The sequence below is a fragment of the Epinephelus lanceolatus genome, chromosome 5 (genome assembly GCF_041903045.1).
Source record: "Epinephelus lanceolatus isolate andai-2023 chromosome 5, ASM4190304v1, whole genome shotgun sequence".
In the NCBI taxonomy this organism is placed as follows: domain Eukaryota; kingdom Metazoa; phylum Chordata; class Actinopteri; order Perciformes; family Serranidae; genus Epinephelus; species Epinephelus lanceolatus.
Genome location: NC_135738.1, coordinates 41159058 through 41165057, shown reverse-complemented (window position 1 = coordinate 41165057; position 6000 = coordinate 41159058).

Genomic DNA, 6000 nt, shown 5'->3' with positions numbered 1-6000 from the left:
CTTCACATGGGTCTTATTCAATCAAGATAATCAGTCTTTGTCTTGTTTTGTCTACATGTTGTTGATTTGTAACAAGGTCAGAACCAAAAACAATACTGTCTCAACCAACCCCACTCTCCCCTAACATAAGCCTTTTAGAGACAGATCTGTTGGACTGGCCCAGGATCAGATATTTTTCAGACATAACTGTTTACACAGCACATGGAATGGACGTTAGAGGTGTTCAAACCTCAGCAACTCTGCCACCATCCATGCTAACATCCATTCACCTTCATTTTAGTGCATTTATCCTGTTACGATGTGTGCTACAAAACATGGCCCTGGGAGCTTCATTAAGTCCCAGCCTGCACTTTGCTCACTGAAGAGGACCTTGGTGAACCATGTGTAGGGGTCTACAGAATAACAAGAGCACTTCACAAAATAATGCAGTCCGGCAACACTCAAATATGATCTTTCTGTTTTGCTGTTTTGAGTGTCAGATAAGTGTTTATCAATCTCTGGTAACTGGATAACCGTTGGTCCGACATAATAAGTGAGTAAGATTATCTGTACAACTGCTGGCCAAATAGGCATGACATAATGCACATCACTGTTGACATCAAAGAGTCTTTAAAGTCTTAAATGTTTTGAAGGAATTTTAAAAGTATCCAATGTTTTGCTCTCTCATCGTTAAAGGTCCAGTGTATAGAATTTAGGGGGAGATATAGGCATAAATGGAAAATAATATAAGTATGTTTTCTTTAGCCTATAATCACCTAAGAATAAGAACTGTCTTTTTGTTGCCTTAGAATGAGCCGTTTTTATCTATGTAGGGAGCGGGTCCATGTCCACAGAGTCCATCATGTTGCACTGCCATGATTCTACAGTAGCCCAGAACGGACAAACACTGGCTCTAGATAGGGCCATTCACATGGTCCACCATAAGAACATTTTTATTTGTGAATATGTGAAACTGCTTTATTCTGTGTTTTTACCCATTTAAATCACCAGGTATGATTGCTTTAAAGAGAAAGAGACCTCTGTGGATTATTTCAGCTCCTGGTAAAAAAACCTACTAAACAATGAACACCGAAGGAATTCTAACCAGGAGAAGTTTCAGCTGGTTGCAATCTGCAGTCCTCACCACTAGATGCCACTAAACCTCCATAAATCTTACACACTTGACCTTTAAGTACAATTGGCAGTAGAGTCTGACTCAAGTCCAAGTCATGTGACAACAACAAAGTATGTCTTTGCTGGTGTTTTTAATGAATGCCTGAACTTTTTGCACCAACATTTCCATTTGTACTCAAAAAATATCACATTTTCTTTTCATGTTCCACTCAGGATGAAACAATTTTAAACAGTCTTTCTCTTACACCATCATCGGCTCAAGATGCTTTGCACACAAGATATCTCATAGTCTAATAGATACCAACAGGCCTTGCCGTATGTTGAGCACCTTTACATTTCAATTTTGTATTGTTTTTTTTCAGTGTAGTGACGATTTCAGCCTGTAGGGGCCGCTATTTAGTCTTAAAGGAAAGAATTAAAGAGGGCCTGCAGATGGTGAAACAGTCTTGTGAAGTGCTGGGTGCTCTCTCTATACTTCCCCACAACATGTATCACCTGTGTTTCTGGGCTGTAATTCCTCACATCCCTCCCTCTTGGTCACAACATAAAAAAAAAACACTTAAAGCTGGAGTATTACAGTGTGTGCATGTGGCTCTTTTATGATGTCTATGTATGTATGTATGTATGTATGTATGTATGTACACTGCATGCGTGTCACAGTGAGTTCACAGTGGACACACCCAGTCTCAGTTAAACCCCAGTATTAGGGCTCCCTCTCTAAGCCCTCTGGATTCAACATCCCCCCCTCACCACAAACACACATTTCCCCTCCAGTGAATGAAGGACCTTAACGTATAGCATAATTACCCAGAGGCCCTTGGGGTGTGCTCAGCTTACTGGCAGCATGCCCACTTCACATGGCAGAGAACCCCCTCAACACACAGCTTGTATTGTATGCTCTGACATCAGCTAATTTTAGGTGTGGCTCCTGCAGACAGACTGGACCCCCGTGACCACATGATGGCAGGAGGGGGAGCAGCAGAGAGGGCTGAACCAACATGTCTGGATTTGTCTTACACCCCAGTTCAGGTTGAGGATGATACTAACCGTGCACCACATTCTTTAACAGTGATGAAATACACAAACTAACATGCGTTACTGTGGGATCAAATGTGCTCTAAAGAAGGCTCATTAGGGACTGTAGGAAACTGGCTGAACAGGGCTGAACCTATGCTTCAGTTCGTTTTCTTTCGATCCACTCCTTACCCGGCCAAAATGCATGCACTCCCTCTAACATGTCAAAATAAAATAAACATTAAAGTAGGAATAAGGAATATAAGATGAAGTACTCCATATTAAACATTTATTTCTTTATCAGATCATAAAAGTTCACGTTAGAAGTCAAATTAGCAATTATCAAACTTATATCAAATAAACAAAGCTTCCCGTTAACTAATGTGCCAGCCACTCTGTATCTTCAAGCCTCGACCTACTCAATAAAAACATGTTGAACTTGCGTTTAACAAGTTTACTCTCACAGTCAAGTTCTGCCTGCTCTTGGCTCTTTAGCTCAGCGCGTTGTTGCCACTGTTAGGAGCCTTGGAGTTATTTTGGATCAGAACCTCACTCCTGAGTCCCATGTTAAAAGGCTAACCCAGTCGTACCTTTTTCATTCGAGAAACATCTCTAGAATCAGATCTTTTACTTCTTTAATGATCTTCAAAAAGTGATTTATGCTTTTATAACATCTTGACTGGACTATCGTAATGCTGTGTTTACTTGCCTAGGACAAAACTTGATTCAACGGCTTCAGGGTGTCCAAAATGCTGCAGCCAGACTTTTAACTAGAGCACGAAACTAGAGCACATCTCACCTATTTTAGCTTAAGAGCTTCCCCTCATTGGTTACCTGTACGTTTTAGAATTGATTTTAAAGTTTTACTCTTGACTTTAAAAGCCCTGCATGGTTTGGCACCAAGCTACCTGGCTGAGCTTTTAATACGTTGCACTTTGTAACAGTTGTTTTGAACGATGCTATATAAATAAAGTTATTATTATTATTAGTTATTATTAATGCATTAGAGGGGTAACCCACTTTCACGCTTCACACATGTTATTCCTATGGTCAAAGACAGTCCAGAAAATACAAGTAAACATGAAGAACTCCAAAAACAGGAGTGCTAAACACCCAAACTTGTGATGTCATAGGGTATAAAGTCTGGAGCTGTTCTGACAGTATCATATGTAAGATATTACATATGATACTGATTTTTTTGTTTCACACTTTGATAAAATGAAGCTCATTTGAGTATAAAAAAGAAAACAAACACTGTGTGGGTCCATAAAATCAGCCTCCCATTCATTGTCTGTGGAGCAGCTCTAGTCTTTACACCCTATGACATCACAAGTTTGAGACTTACTTCTCTGGTTTCTGGCTTTGAGATAGAGCAGCTCATGTTCACAAATATTGATTGAACTTTCCTCAACTATGGAAATTACATATTGGAATTCTTAGTTTAGGTGGTGTTCCCCTTTAAGGGCCCTGGAACACCAAGCTGACAGCCGTTGGTCAATATTGGGCTGTTGGTTAGCGTCTGTCGCCCCAGTTTTTGCGGTGTGTGGCACACTGTTGGCACTGGTTGGTCCATGTCAGCACATAGTTTAATACCATGATGTGGGTTTTTACAGTTTATATTAAGACACATCAAAGGCCTACCAACAGAAGCCTCAGGGTTTTTTTTCTCTCTCTGGCCACTGTCAGGCCTCAAATCACAAATCTGATGACGTTAGACTCAACTTGGACACCTGTGACTCATGACTTCACTTGGACTTGAGCCTTTTGACTTGAAAATACTTGATACCTTCCCTCAAGCCCAAAGATTAAAAGGTTGTTAAAAGTGTGCCTGAATCAACTAACACTAACACTAACACTATTCATTCCCTGCAGGTTGACTCTTAGTTCCCCAACCAAGATGCAAGACGGTTACGTTACTGAGCGCCAGTTGGAAAAAATGATGGCAAAGATAATTTCGTTCTTGTACGAAAACTATGCGGTAGTCAACAAAAACTGAATTGCAGTATGCAAAATGTGTGGATCAAAAATTACTGACAGAGATGCAACAACTTCCAAGAAACTTGTTTTAAGAAATAAATACAAATTTTAAAAAGCATTCATGACTACTGTAAATTTTATCTTATTTTGCTGTTGTTAAACTGGCATGATATTGAGGAAAATGCACATTATGACTTGTTTGGGGATCAAAAGTCTAAGTTTATGAATTGGGACTTGAGTGGAAAGACTTGAGACTTACTTGTGACTTGCAAAACAATGCCTTGGGCCCACCTCTGACGGGACTCGGTGATATTGCCAGGTGAACAATATGTTGGGATGTATTCAGAGGCGAAAATCCAATTTCAGTGTAGGTGGAGGAAATCAAGAAGGGTTATGTCTTTTACTTTTTTTTGTTTGTTTTGGTGGAGAAGGTTGTAAAGCACACACCAAAATTCTCTTTTAGCCAGAAAAGGCTGATAATTATTTGTGGCTAGGGCATGCTAAATATGCTCAGGGAACACAAACTACTGCCACCTGCTGGTGTAGAGAGTTACTCCCTCTCATGCAGGCACAGAACATACATGCTAGTTGGCTATTGGCTGTGGTCTTTGCGGTGTGTTCAAGCACAACCTTCTGGCCAAGACATATAATAGGTGACATGAGGCGACGCAACAGTCAGCCTTTATTACCACCAGTTTTTTGATGTCAGTTTGGTGTGTCTGGGTCTTAAGTGTCTTAGTTATGGTGGGACAGCAAACAGTTATGTGTATGTGTTCATACGGCCCAGGGACTGGAGAAAATGCGCAGAAAGAAGTGATTATATTGGCAGCGTTCCAAACTGTAAACAGTCAATGTAAGCATGTTTCATTTTGCTGCTTCGATCAGTGGAACAAGATGGCAAGTGTGAACTTAAATTACATTCTGACTTTATATAACAAAGGAACTACTGTTCAACAAAGGGGACCTGTAAGTTTGAGGAGTCTACGCTGGTTGCCTGGCAACTTGTCCCAGTGCACAACTCACTGTAAAACAGCAAATTCTTGTTTTTACAGTTTTGTTTTTGTACATATTAAACAAAATGTTATGCATTCATTAGTGAGCTTTAGGTGGGCTAGTAAGTGGATTTTGTTTCCTTTAGATAGAGCTAGGCTCGCTGGTTTCCCCGTCTCCAGTCTTTTTGCTAAGTTGAACTAACCAGCCGCAGGTTGCTGCTACGTTTCGCCTACAGACGTGGAAAAAAAAAAGATCAAATTCTCTCATCTAACTCTCGACAGTAAAGCAGTCATATGTCCATGTCTCTTTGATTTTTTTCTATTTTTTTTGATAGTAAGTCTTCCAAAAATCCCTTCAGCAAAACGAAAAATGTACAATGTCGTACAGTCCCTTACCTCCAGACTGTGGGACAGAGAGCACTGCATGACTTCTGACAGACAGAGGGCTCGTCAGATGCACTCGCCCTGGCATCTCTGCGTACACATTTTCCTCAGTGACTTTGGGCAATAAGCTTGTGCTCCTTTGCACAAAACTATTCCTGTGTTCCATGGTGCTGCCTGTCTGATCTACCTATCTGACCTCACAGGCTGCCCTACATCCAAAGACCTACTTAACAATGATAAACTTGGGAGGCCGACAGATGCATTGAGGACAGTATCACCGGGATGCATTTCACAGCTCCAGCTTCAGTTTCAGCCAACATTCACACCTTTGGGTAACTGTAATGGTAATAAGCTCCCTGTGCATCCCTCTATATAATGATTGAGATTACACTGTTTGTTTATGCAGCAGACTAAATCAAGTATCACTTTAACATATAACCGTGTCGATTTAGTTTGAACTTCATGTATTGCTGTGTTTCTCTGACCTTAGTAAGAAGCTGAAATACTGTGTGTGGTTCAT